The 14,032-nt window shown below is 46.0% G+C and overlaps 1 protein-coding gene across 1 annotated transcript in view; it reads left to right on the top strand.

Moving 5' to 3' along the window:
• CHRM3 (cholinergic receptor muscarinic 3) overlaps positions 1-14,032 on the top strand; it is a gene marked incomplete at its 3' end in the record, with an annotated part of 222,396 nt that overhangs the window by 133,199 nt on the left and 75,165 nt on the right. The window lies entirely within an intron of this gene.

Here is a 14,032-nt window from a genome sequence, read left to right as displayed (position 1 = left end):
TTCAATGCTGACTCAGACATCCCAGGCATGAGGCACACTGGGAAGGTGTTCCACGGCAGACACCCCACGAAAACCTTGTAAATGCCGGCATTGTGCTTCAGCCCCAGCAAGTGGTTTCTGAGGGGGACTCACAGCCTGCCTCAGGGATAGGGGCAGGATTTCAGCCCCTTCTGATCCCTCACATTACTGGCCATTTCCTTTTCCTCCTTTTTCCTCTGGCAACCCACTGACCCCTTGTATGCATTTTAGCTCTTTAACATGTTATCAGAAGGAAGGGATAAAGTAAATTTTGCAAGTCAAAGAGTCAAAAGGGATTCATGAATAAAATACAAAACTTCCCCGCTGTATCGTCATGGCCATTCCATGTGTACCCATTCTCATGACTCTCTCAGTAGAGGCAATGCGTGACTTTGCACTAGGCGTTTAGACTGTCTGCACTTTGTTCTGTGGAATTTTTTCTCTTCTGGTTTTAATCACATTTCTCTATTTGCAAAATGAAGAGATTTGTCTAAAACATTCTCAGAACTCTTCTGCTTTTTTCTCTAATTCTGTAAACTATGCATAAACCCATAGCTTTACCTAATTAGTACTCACTTTAGAAGTTATAGTAATTAAAACCAAAGTGCAGAAGGACAATCCTTCTGAAAACTTCCCTCTTGCCAAAAAATAATTTGAAAAATGGAAGAAGGTGAGCTGTCACACACCCAAATATAAAGAAAATGCTAGAATATTTACTACAGGCTAGAATATAGTATAGTATAGTACTGTATAGTAAATACAGACAGCTCAGCCTGCAGGCTGTCAAATCAAATGTGAAACAAGACGATGTTATTTAACATTAGACTGAGGTAAGTTGACTCTGGGAGAGGGCAGATGTTTTCATCTGAGAACCTGACTTTGTGGTTGGGTATGTGCCGCCTAGGGTCTGAGGCTACCTCTTCGATCGAGTTCTATGTATCTTTAAATCGCACTTTTAATGGACTCTTCTGCAGTTGAATGACATGTAGTGATAGCAGTTCAGCAAAACCAATGCAGCACTTTGACCTCAATGACAACTTGGACGCTGGGTCCCTGTCATTTACCAGAGAGCAGTGTATTTCCCTCCGGTTTGGTTTTGAGTTTTGTTTTTGGCTACGACTCTCATTCAGGAAAACAAACAAACAAACAAAAAAAACACAGCCAGAATTCCATGTCAGTTTTCTCCTCTCATATTCTCTCCCCGCTGTCCTCTCTTGGGAGGATTCACCCACTCGTGGCTACCATCCTGATGTTCTTGTAGCCGGCCGAGCCGCAGGGCTGTGGAGAATCGTCTGGAATGCAGGGGAGGGCAGTGTCTCAGAATGACTGAGACTACCGCTGCCTACTCCCGTGAGGCTGATTCAGGCTGAGGGAATGTGTTTGTCTTGCTTCAAAGAGATCGTCTTTCCTAATACAGTCTTGCCTTATGATTCCAGCTGTGCTGCTGTGTTCTTACATTTTTTTATCCCCATAATCCTGTTTTCCTGAGGAGCTTTATTAATAACGTCTAAGCATTCCCTCCCTAATCCCTGCAGAGTGTAAGTAAAATCTATATGGCACTGTTTAAAGCAAGGCAAACGGAGACACAGGTGGGTTAAAAAAGGATTCAGCGTCAGCCCCTCTAAGACCAGGCTCAGACCTTTGCCCACCCGGCCTATCGGCCCTTCTCCTGGTGGAGGAAGTGAGGGGCAAGGTGGCTTGTTCCAGGGCGTCATCGGGGCTGCCATCTAGTGGTCCAGAGTGGGGAGGGAGGCCGCCTGGGCTCCGCACCTGTTCTCTTTGCTGGCTGGGTGACCTGAGACACCATCCGACCTCTCTGAGTCTCTCTTTAGTTCCAGACGAGGGCTATTTGCACCTGCCTCACGGGACACAGGTGAGGAAAGACAAGCTGATGCAGGCCAAAACCCTTGCCCAGTACTTGGACCTCTGCCTGTCACCCTCTGCAGAGACGCAGTGGGGCAGTGAGATGAGACTCTGAGGGGCCTGAGGCTGTCCAACTGCCAGGGACACCCACTGAGAAGTAACGATTCACCCTGACTGACCCCACAGCCCCACTCACATCCCGGCCACCCCTCCCTCCAGGTCTCCTTCCTGGGGTCATTTCTCCTCACTGTTACCTGCCTAACAGGGGCTTCCCAGTCAGTTTGGTGTGAGGTCACGTTCCCTAACCGTCCTACCCCCAGAGCCACCCACATCTTCAAGACAGGACACAGCCCCGCTGAGATGGCCGTGGCCCAGAACTTACATGGGTCTCTAGGGCCTCTGAGAGCTTCTCTAAGGCGTGCGGACAGGCCACGGGCTGCTGGGGGCGCTGCCTTTGGCTCCCCTGCCTTGACCTTCTGCCAGCTGTCCCGGCAGCTGCCTCCCGCAGTGCACGGCGCAAAACCCCCATCGTGTCCCCAGGAAACCCACACACGGGCACTTTAAGCTCTTTAAGTCTTAAAGAGATCCCCCCTCTCCAGACTCTGGGAACTGTGATTCAGTGAATGAGCCCCGGTATTCCTACACCCCTCCCCTGTTCGGATGTCCACAGGCTCTTAACAACCATGCAGCTTGAGAGAAATGACTTTGTTTTTCTGAGGCTGCTTCTCCGTGTATAAAATGGAGATGCTCAGCTTGCCTCACACACAGGTTCTGAGAATTCAGGGAGCTAACAGCTGGCCCGGTGTGCCCCGGTGGCCATCCCGTACCACGGGCTGGGTGGCTGAGACAGCAGACGTTTACTTTCTCACAGGAGGACAGAAGTTCAAGATCAAGGTGCCAGCAGAGCTGGTTCCTGGTGAGACCCGTCTTCCTGGTTCACAGATGGCATTCTTCTCGCCGTGTCCTCAGACGGCCTCTCCTCCGCGCACGCCTGGGCAGAGATCTCCGGTGTCCCTCGCTCTTCTTATAGGGACACCAATCCTGCAGATTAGGCCCCCACCCCCAAGACCTCCTTTACACCTAACTACCTTTTCAAAAGCCCTGTCTCCAAAAAGGGTCACATCGGGGGTAGGATTGCGACACAGGAATTGTGAGGGGGCATTTCAGCCTCTAGTGCACAGCACAGGTGCAAGTGAGCGACTGCCGCTCGTTCTTCCCACCCTTCTCCCACCCCCCTGGTGGCGCCTTGGTTTCCACCTTTCAGTCAAATGCAGGCCACCTCTTGCAGGGATGCTGTGCTCAGGGTCTCTGATCAGCCACAGAAACATGGGTCTCTGTCGGATCTAAAAGAACAGTGGCTCTCGGGATCCTCTGCTCCACTTAACCTACTGTAGCCTGCGAGGCAGATCTGAGGTGTCTCCTGGAAAACAGGGCAAGGGGGCCTCTCTGCCACCCTTGCTTTGATGTCATCATTGGTCTTTCGATGACATTCCAGGTCCATTGGTCATTAGGAGATTCCCAGAAATCCTCTGGTGCACGTTTTGATTATACCTGCTTTCCAGTCTCAGCAGAGGGCAGGCACTAGCTAGTGCTGGGTGGGAAATAGGAACCTTGTGACACATGCCATGGGAGTGACAGTGATGAGGGGACAGGGAGGCAGGGGTGAAGACACAGCCTTGTCTGTGCCAGCCTCCCAGACACTGGAGTGAGAAACTAACCCCTTGACCTGCCCACCAGGGCTTAATTACTTATGGAATTAAAAACAGAAGTCAAATTTGGGATTACTTTGTTGAGGGTTAAATTCAGCTGGAACAGCATTTCTAAATTCCAGAGTCAGAGTATGGTTTTCTAAACTGCACTTTGAGCATTCAGAGCCTATGAGATCAAAGAGAAGCAAGCATTCATGCTGAGTATTTCTAGATGGAAATCTAACCCATTAAATTATAGCATCCTTCAAAAATCTAACCCATTAAATTATAGCATCCTTCAAAAATTATGGTACCAACACAATTAAATAACGATTACTTTTTAATAACCAACAAACGATACATATAATTTAGTTGTGATGTTGGCTCTTCTGAAGAGGGTCTTGTAACTTGTACCTGTGTTTCTAAAGCCAGGATAGACTGACACAGAGATAACTGAGTGGGAGTTGCAGGAGAGAAGCTTTGCTACTCTCTAGACATGGTGCATTTGCTTAACCAGAATGGTCTTCGGCACATCCAAGGTGGGCGTGCTGTGATCGGTAGGGTAGGGATTTATCCAGTGAGAAACATGGGCACGTCGAAGAATCGTCATTCTCCAGAAACCCAGTCAGCACTTCTTCCAATAACTTACACAATTCGAAAAATTCCTGACACCAATGAAAAGGTTTAGACTAAGACCCAGATCCTCCTTTTCAATGTCAATCTGGGGAGGTAATTTTCTGGTTATATTTCAATAAATTATCATCACCCTGGTAAGCACAGAGGTTCTTCTTATCTATACCTTTACCCTAACATGCAAGGCAAGAGAATATGATTGATCAGTAGGAGATAAACTTGGGTTATGGACATTAACACCATTGCTCGTAGATGAAATGTGCAACGGGGTTTTGCATTAAGTGATCCCTTTGAGGAACATAGGAACTTACAGTGTTGGCATCATGACCCAGGTCACAAGTACTCAGAGAAGCAATGACCCAGAAAACAGAGTGAAAGAGGGAGAGGTAAAGGACATGCACGGAGACCCAGACCCAGGAGTTGTCATTTCCCCACAGTTCAGGTGGCAAAGGAATAGGTTAGAACTGTGGCCTCTCCCCCCGATTTGTTATTTAATTAATACCATAAAGGACTGATCCATCAGGGTGCTCAGGAGCTTGAGGCTGAACTATTACAAACCAATGGCAGAAAGTTTATTATAGATTTATGTCAAAGAGTGATCACTGTCATTATATATCACCTAATTTCTATCCATAATCTCTAACAGTTGTTGAGCAGTTTACAAAGTTCAAAGCACTATGTCCTACATCATCTTATCTGATTGTCTAGACAGTTCGATGAGGGAGGCAGATAAGGTGACATCCCTCTGGAAAAATGAGTCTTGGAGTCAGGAACATGATCACAGTCTGCTGGGGATGTAAAATCCAACAGCCTATGGAATAGGAGAGCTAGAAAAGGCCTCCAGGCTCCATATGGTCATGCTTCGTGCCTTTAAGCAGGATCGAATCTGAAGCTCCAAAAGGGAAAAACCGCTGATGACAAAGCCCCCAGCCTTGCTCCAGGAAGGCCACCTATGTGATGCCCGAGGCAGAGCCGGGGTTCTGCCCACCTGCTGTGCGTCCCGTTTCCCAGCAAGTCAACCCACACGCCCAGGTTCAGCTCCCTCCTCTCTGAGCCTCAAGTTAATTTCACCAAAAGTATATATTATGGTTGATTATTCAAAATACTCCCCACTAAATAACTTACTAATGAGTCAGGTCATCTTTAAGAAACAAAGCAGAAAACAGTCATAAATTTATCACACGGATAAAATTATTTCTCTCATAAATAAGAGGTTTGTGTGAGATGTTCCCAAGAGGAAAGGCAAAAAAAAAGTGGACCCGTCAAGAACACAGAAAACCCTTTCGTGATTTTTTTTCTTTTTAAGTAAAAAAGCAAACTAGGGTAAGAAAAGTTTTCCAGCAGGAACTGAAGAGAAAATGGCCAAGCAGGCAGAAGGTCAAAAGCAACTGAAATGAAGGAGACCAGGAGGGTGTTAGACACGGACCCCGTGCAAATACCTAAATCTCGCAGCCAGCCCAACCGATCAGACTGAAAACTGCCGAGAGTAGCTGAGGGCCACCTGCCTGGTGGTGGCTGATACCCTGGGAGCTGTGCCCTGGTGTCCACACCTGCAGGGGGGCATGGGCCACAGCAGTGCCTCACTGCACTCCAGCCTCTCAAGCCATGTGTGTCAGACATCGCAGTCAGTAAATATATTTTTTAAGATATTATTTATCGATTCTAAAGATAGCACAGGAGGTGGGGGCAGAGGGAGAGGTAGAGAGAAGCAAACTTCCTGCTGAGCGTGGAGTCTGATCTCGGATCACGACCTGAGCCAAAGTCGGATGCTTACCCGATAGGGCCACCCGGGCTCCCCCCAAGTCAGCGAATACATGTATCATCTTCCATTTAGAGTCCACGAACACGCAAGGTGCACTCCAGGCCTTCAGCTGAAGCAGTTCCAACGTGGCATAGTGAACGAGACTTCCTTTCCAGGCTTGACACATAAAACTATCAGATGCCAGCCTCCAGTGCCTGCCCAATGCCAGTAGCGTTCCATTTATTGCTGGCGTGTGATCGCAACGCTCGGTGAAAAAAATAAACACCTCTGCAGTTTGTGAATAAACAGCAGATAATTAATGAACGTACTGTTTCTTTTTCCCTGGAAGAGGGAAAGGTAGACCAGCTGAGAAAACAAAATTAGCATATCCATTAATGAGTGTCCTGTTTGCGATTACGTCCCTTAGGATTGTATCTTTGTGTGAAAATACTGACTACAAGTGAGCCTTGTAAAGAGAAAAGAATGATGAGGAGCACACAGAACCTAGGGCAGAAGGAAGGAAATTAACACCTGTTAAAAATACCCATCAGTTATAAATCAGTTTTCTTAGGATAAACCAACCCATTTTGCCACTGAGAACAAATAGAACCAAAATCCCAACCAGAGAGTTCCAGGATCTTGTCCTGTAGATTCTGGACCTTCCGGTGCAGAACGTTTGTTATTATTCCCACAGCGGTGCATCAGCCCTAATTCCTGCAAGGGAATCCTGAAACGTGCTACTCCAGCTTTTTCTCTTAGCCTATATCCTGCCTGACAGTCATCCCCTGCTGTTCACTGGCTGATCATTCTCGGATGTGACAGGGGCTGGCTGCCCCTGTCCTGTTGCAGGTTCTGTGCTGGGCACTGGGTCTGCCCTCACTGCACGCACCGTCCGGTGGATACCTCTGCAGTTCTGAGAAACTCAGTTTCTTCTCTGTCTGGATTTCTTTAGACAGACTTTCAGTCACAGTCTTTAATGGTTTATGTCAGTTTCCTCCTCATTCATTCCAGCCAGCACCGTACTTCCAGTCTAAGGATTGCCCCAAACCTACTCCACCCATCACTCATTTCTCACCTTCTGTGGTTATTCCGTGTATAATTCGAGTATGCCAAGTGTCCCCCCTGCCTCCTCACTCTCAAATCTTATCTCTTGCCACATTGAAAGCACCACTCAGCAGTTCCCTCTTCTGCCCAGCCCCCATCTGGCTTCAGTCCTTCCTGTGACACCCTCAGCACCACATGCAGCTAGCCGTAAGGGCTTACCATGTGTCTGCACTATTCTGTGACTTTGAGTCTCTAAAATCACATGTGCTCCAAAGACCTCATTGTACATGTATGTTCACAGAGTTCACAGAGTGTTATTGGCTATAGCCATAGATAAGAGTCTGTGGGCATAGAGGTGAATAAACAGAGTGTGGTGGATATGTGCAGTGGGATATTATGCAGCCTTCAGGAGGAAGAGCATTTTGACATCGGCTGCAACATGCAGGAGCCTTGAGGACATTGTGCTGAGTGCAGTGAGCAAGGTGCAGCAGGGCAAACACGGTAGGATTCCACTTCTGCAAGGTAGCTGGAGGAGTCAAATCCATAGAGACAGAAGGCAGAATGATGGTTGTCAGGGGCTGGGGAAGGTGGGGGGTGGGAATGGAGAGTTGGTGTTGAATGGGTATATAGAGTTTAGTTTTGCAAGATGGAAACATTCTGGTGATGGTTGTAGTAAAACAATGTGAATGTACTTAATGCCACTGAACCATGCACCTAAAAATGGCTGAGGTGGTATATTTTCTGTGTATTTTACCACAATTTAAATATATGTTTGTAAGAATTACTTATGCTCATCATCCCCACCCCGTTCGGTTGTGAAGAACTTGAGGGCCCCAGCCTTTTTGTATTTTACAGTGCTGGCATCACATGTTTTATTCTGTAGACGCTGAAAACATAAGATAAAGATGCTCAAGAGACGTACTTGAATGACTGCAAAATGACACTCTGTGGGAGAGAGAGAGGGAGAGGGGCGGAGGGAGGAAGAAGGAGAGGGAGGGAGGGAGAAGGGCAGGGAAGGAGAGAGAGAAATTTCTCCAGCGCCAAAGCATATCTGACCTCTTTCTGGTCTCAGTGTCATGTGGCAGTGTCGTCTGATCAAACCAAGGTCAATGTCACTGATATTTTGAGAAGACTGTGGCAAAGAACCAAATAAGCAAAAAATTACCTTAATCCACGGGGTTGGAAAAAAGAAAAGAATCAGATAAAGTCATCAAAGAAACGCTTTGAGATAAACCTAGAAGTAGAGCCTTTAATAAGTAGATTTTAGGTGGAAACAAGCACCAGCATGAACAAAAGCTACTTATAAGTCATATAAAGAAATACGGGTAAAATGAGAGAAAGTGCAGCAGGATACTGAGGGAAACTGCAAGAAATACCACTTCTATAATAGAGGGAAAGACATAAATCCGTGGAAACAGCAATAATATATCTCTTTCCAGGCCAACAGTAAATGCGAGTTGCAGAGCTGGCCTGCGGTGGAACTCACAAGTTTTATTGGCAGTGCATGTGAGGAGACAAAAAGCAGCATATGGAGAAATACAAAAATATACTCCCTGGAGACACTCCCTCTTCAGATGTCAGGGAAAACCTGGATGGAATTGTGCAACAAGAGTGGCAGGCTGCAGAGTCACAAAGTCAAGGCCACCCACAGAACGGAACATTAAGCCTTAGGCAACTTACTGCTGAAATAGTCGCTTTCTTTTGTGGGTTCAGGAGAAGATTCTAGGGAAGAATGAGGGAGACCCTGGATCCCACTGTGGTGCTTTAATGACCCCACCATTAAAATGGGAATACAGATGGGGAAGGGTCCAAGTCCTTGCCCCGTGAGCCCGTCCTGCTGTACCTCTTCCCATGTTGGCCTCTTGGGCAAGCTGGCATCTTGTTCACACCTCTGTTCCAGGGGAGAGGAGGGCTCTCATCACGATGACAATGTTGCATCTTTGTCACCCAACTCAGCACCCACCACATTGTAGCTACGTAAAGGTGGGTTATTTTTTTTTAAGATTTTATTTATTTATTCATCAGAGAGAGAGAGAGAGAGAGAGAGAGCACAAGCAGGCAGAGTGGAAGGCAGAAGCAAAGAGAGAAGCAGGCTCCCCACTGAGCAAGGAGCCTGATGTGGGACTCGATCCCAGGACCCTGCAGTCATGACCTGAGCCTAAGGCAGCGGCTTAACAGACTGAGCCACCCAGGCATCCCTAAAAGATGGTTTTCAATTAACATATATAATGTATTATTTCCCCAGGGGTACAGGTCTATGAATCATCAGTCTTACACATTTCACAGCACTCACCATAGCACATACCCTCCCCAATGTCCACCAACCAGCCGCCCCATCCAACCCCATCCCCCTCCCTCCAGTAATCCTCAGTTTGTTTCCGGAGATTATGAGTCTATCATGGTTTATCTCCCTCTCTGGTTTCGTCTTGTTTCATTTTTCCCTCCCTTCCCTGATGATCCTCTGTCTTGTTTCTCAAATTCCTCATATCAGTGAGATGATATGATAATTGTCTTTCTCTGATTGACTTATTTCGCTCAGCATAATACCCTCTAGTTCCATCCATGTCATTATAAATGGCAAGATGTCATTTATTTGATGGCTGCATAGTATTCCATTGTATATATATATACCACATCTTTATCCATTCATCTGTTGATGGACATCTAGGTTCTTTCCATAGTTTGGCTATCGTGGACATTGCTGTTATAAATATTCGGGTGCACTTGCCCCTTCGGATCACTACATTTGTATCTTTGGGGTAAATACCCAGTAGTGCGATTGTTGGGTCATATGGTAGCTCTATTTTTAACTTTTTGAGGAACCTCCATACTGTTTTCCAGAGCGGCTGCACCAGCTTGCATACCCACCAACAGTGCAGGAGGGTTCCCCTTTTTTAAAAGGTGTTTTTTAGATTAAAAATGGATGAGTAAGGAGAAGTGGGAATATTGGATGCTTTAAACTCCATATTTCAGTTTCCTCACAGGTAAATCAGAAGTAATAATCGTTACTGCTGTAGAGGTTTTTAAAGGGTGAAATGAAAGAGAACTGATACAAGGTTTAGACCAGTGCCTGGAAAGAGCGTATCTCAAGAAGCATTAACTATTTATCATATTATTTTTGTTATTACTTTTGCTAAGATACATTTGGTGACCATCATAAATTTCACTATGCATAGAGAATATGAAATCTTTTTAAAGATGTATTTATTTATTGAGAGAGCATGCGCACACTAGCAGGGGTGGGGAGAAGGCAGAGGGAGGCAGTCTTCAAACAGACTTCCTGCTGAGTGCGGAGCCCAGCATGGAGCTCAGTCTCTTGACCTGATCATGAGCAGAGCCAAAACCAAGAGTCCAATAATTTTTAAAAGCACAAATTTATCCCACTTAAAAAAAAAAAAAAAAAAAAAAAAAGCTCGACATCATTTCCACCTAACAGTGAACCTCAACTATTCATAAATTTTAGGCCATTTGAACTACAGAGGTTTTTTTGGTACCTAAGTATCAAATGCTAGGATAATTTTAATGTGCTTGAAGTTAAAAAATCATTATAAAGTGCACGATATAATTGTTTTTTTCAGAATATGTGGGAGAAAATTTAATTTGCCCTTTGTGTCTCAGGTTCACTTTTGTGATCATGAGGTATTTGGTCCTCGCTAGATACAATGTTACGAAGCAGCCATTATGTTCCAGACCTTGTTCTAGACACAGGGATGCGGTAGTGAATTGAACAAGGCCCCTGTTCTGATGGAGCTTATATTCCTGTGTGGAAATGCACACACACACACACACACACACACACACACACACACACACAACATTATGGAGCAACAACAGCCATGAAGGAAAATGACTACGGAGAACATTGCATGAACAGGATGGTTATCTAACATAGTCAGGGAGAGACACTGATACCATGACACTTAAGCAAGGAACCAATTGATATGATGGTGCTGTCTGGAAGGGACCAGTTCAAGGAAGGAGGACAGGCTCTGTGTGCAAAGGCCCTGGGGTAGAAGCATGTTTGGAGTGTTCCAGGAGCAGCATAGAGAAAGCATGTATGGCCAGAGAGCAGTGGGTAAGGGGAAGAATGGTATGGGAGAACTTCGAGAAGGGAACTCGGAGCTAGAGCGTGGATTTGTATTTTGTTGTAAGTGAATGGAAAGAGACTGGCGAGACTGTATGCCTCGAGTGATATGACTTTTACTTTACAAGTGTCCCTCGGGCTGCTGTGTGTGTAGGGGACGGTATGAGGCCCAGCATGGAAGAAGACCGCTTAAGAGACATCTGCGTGTGATGGTCATGGCATGGAACTAGGATTCTGGGTATATTTTAAGTCGAGCTGAAGGGGTCTGCTAATGGGTTTGACATGCTAAGGGTAGTAGATGCCAGTGACCATTCTGTGTGACTCGCCTTCTCGAAATGTCCTTTATGTCAGCTTGCTTTGGTTGTTGTGGTTTGGTTTGGTTTGGCTTGGCCTTAACTTCCTCTGTCTCTTTGTGAAATAAATGAATCCGTGTGGGGAGTAGGACTGTTTAACTGTAGATACGTGTAGAGCGAACAGTTCCAAGTCTGATTCGAGCAGTGGGAATCTTGGCCTCTCTGAACCTCGTTTCCCCCAGCTGAGAGCTGTATGTAAGCTATAAACTTCTTTCCTCCACCAGAGCTTCCCAGTGGTGTAGCTATAGTTGGCTCTACCAACTGCAAAGCCTTCGTTTAACTGAATACGGGGACTCTGATTTTTTTCTTTCCTTTCTTCTCTTCCCACTTACTCCTCCTCCTCCTCCTCCTCCTCCTCCTCCTCCTCCTCCTCCTTCTTCCTCCTCCTTCCTCCTTCCTCCTCTTCTTTTTAGAATTTTTAAAGTTGATTAGCCTGGTTCCATGGAGGTCTAGAATTATTCCAATATTGGGGTTCTCAATCACCTGTGATCCATTACCAAATTTTACGTTCTGTATTTAAAAAGCATTTCTTTTCCGGGAACTTTTAGTATATCAGTCTCTGGTGTCCCTTCTTGTAACCAGTTTTACCAGACACCCTTTGACCCGCATAGTCTGTTGGCAGGTTGGAGAGGGTAGGGAGGACCACACCATAGAGTGGCTAAACCAGGGTCTCTGCAGCCTGACCCCTGGGATTTCAAACCCAACTCTGCCTCTTACTAGCTGTGTGATCTCAGGCAAATTACTTGACCTCTCTGTGCTCAGTTTGCTCATTGCAGAAATGGAGATAACAACAGTATTCTCTCACAGGACCAGTTAATACCTGATAAGCAGTTAGAGCCTTGCCTAATACATAGACAAACTATATAGGAGTTTCTTATAATTATTAGTCCTCCTACCTACTCAAATACTGTGCCCACCTCTACTTTTAAAGAATTTAGGAAATGCTTAATATTTAAAATCTCTGTGTCTCCTCCAAGGAATTCTCTTTCATGGGGAAATGATACCCATGCCCTGAAACTGGGATTTAACACTGACCGTCTGTGAAACACGCTCTTTGAAACACCTTAAATTTTCAACTCAGAAAAAACTCCGTTAATCCCTTGCTGCTCATTTATTGACTCTGTATATCTGGGGAGATCCTGAGTTTCTATTCCTGCATCTGCCAACTAGAGATTAAAATACTTACTTCTCAAGGTTGTTGTAAGGATTAAAAGAAAGAATGGAGGCAAAGTGCTGGAAAATATCTTTATCATTCTTTACGGCTCCCCGCTCCGTCGCAGTGTGTGTGTAACCTGAGGCAGCGTCTGTGGAATTGCACAAGATACCCCAAGATTCAGAAATGAAATGTCTCGGTGGGACACATCTCTTTTGGATGAGCGTCACTTACAAGAGAATGGGGCCACAGGTGGCATCACTGTGGGTATGGATGGCGGGGGACGCACGATGCCCCACGCGGGACCCTGCCCACATGTCATCTCCACAGCTCTCATGCCTAAAACTGCTGGATGTTTGTTTGATGTTTCCTCCGTCCCAGTTTCCGAACATTCAGTACCAGTTCCCTGAGGAGGTGGAAAATCCCCTTATTCACTTCACAAGGAGATTTTCAAAATTGTCTTTGTGCTTAGCATTTTTCTTTTTAATGTGGACTTTGTATTTTAAGGGCATGTGTAGGAAATGGTTTTGCTGGATCATGCTGCATTCTTTGTTTTTCTGCCACAAGTCCCTCCAGAGGGGTAAAAGCAGCATTGCCAAAGGGGCGGGATATGGCCAGGAGCAGGGACACGGGAGGCTCTGAAAGGAGCCACTCCAGCTCTCCATTCTCTCGTCTCTAAGTGGAAAATCTCCAGTGAGGTGTGCCCTAAGGTCTTCCCTTCATCTACAATCCTTGGATCCCCTGTGATCAGATTGTTTGAGAAGTGAAATTCAGAAGTGGCCACACCCGGGCAGAGAGACCAGGAGTGGGGCAGCACGATGGTGGTGTCGGAGGCTGGCTCTTCCAACAGAGCCTTTGGGCACCAAGTGTTTTACAAATACCTCTCCACCGACTTGGGGGAATGAATACACTATTAGAATACTGAAAGGAACTATTTTTCTTCGTATATTACTTTAAAATACATATTTATATTCCTGGCCGAATGATGGTAAGTGTCCTGGCACTTTAAACAGACATGGGCAGAAGAATGGGAACTCTCTATCCGCCGCATCCTCTCCAGCTACAGAAGGACTCCAGACACGGACGGAGCTGTTGAGAGCTCTCAGGGAAGGCGACAGTTTATCATTGCAAAGTCGGATTGGCAAATATCCATTCTCTGCAAGCGCAGTCCGAATTCCAGCAGCAAACCTGAGGTCTGGAGGGGCCTGACCCAGAGTGTCGACAGGTGGCGGGAAAGTCCTCTTTGCCAGCACGTCGTGGGGACAGAATTTACCAAGTGCCATAGGACGAGATCAGGGGTTCTATAGGTTGGAGGCAATATTTTTATATCTTATCAGGAATGAAACAGTAAGGCGGTGAAAGCAGGTAGAAATATTTTTTTTCTTTTCCATTGAGAAGCACTCGTGTTCTTTAGTGCTTATACTTGATTTATTTCCGGAAAGATATATACTTGAT

This window comes from Martes martes, assembly GCF_963455335.1.
Source record: "Martes martes genome assembly, chromosome: 14".
Classification (NCBI taxonomy): Eukaryota; Metazoa; Chordata; class Mammalia; order Carnivora; family Mustelidae; genus Martes; species Martes martes.
Note: the sequence above shows the minus strand (reverse complement) of the source record. Positions and strands in the feature narration are given on the sequence as shown.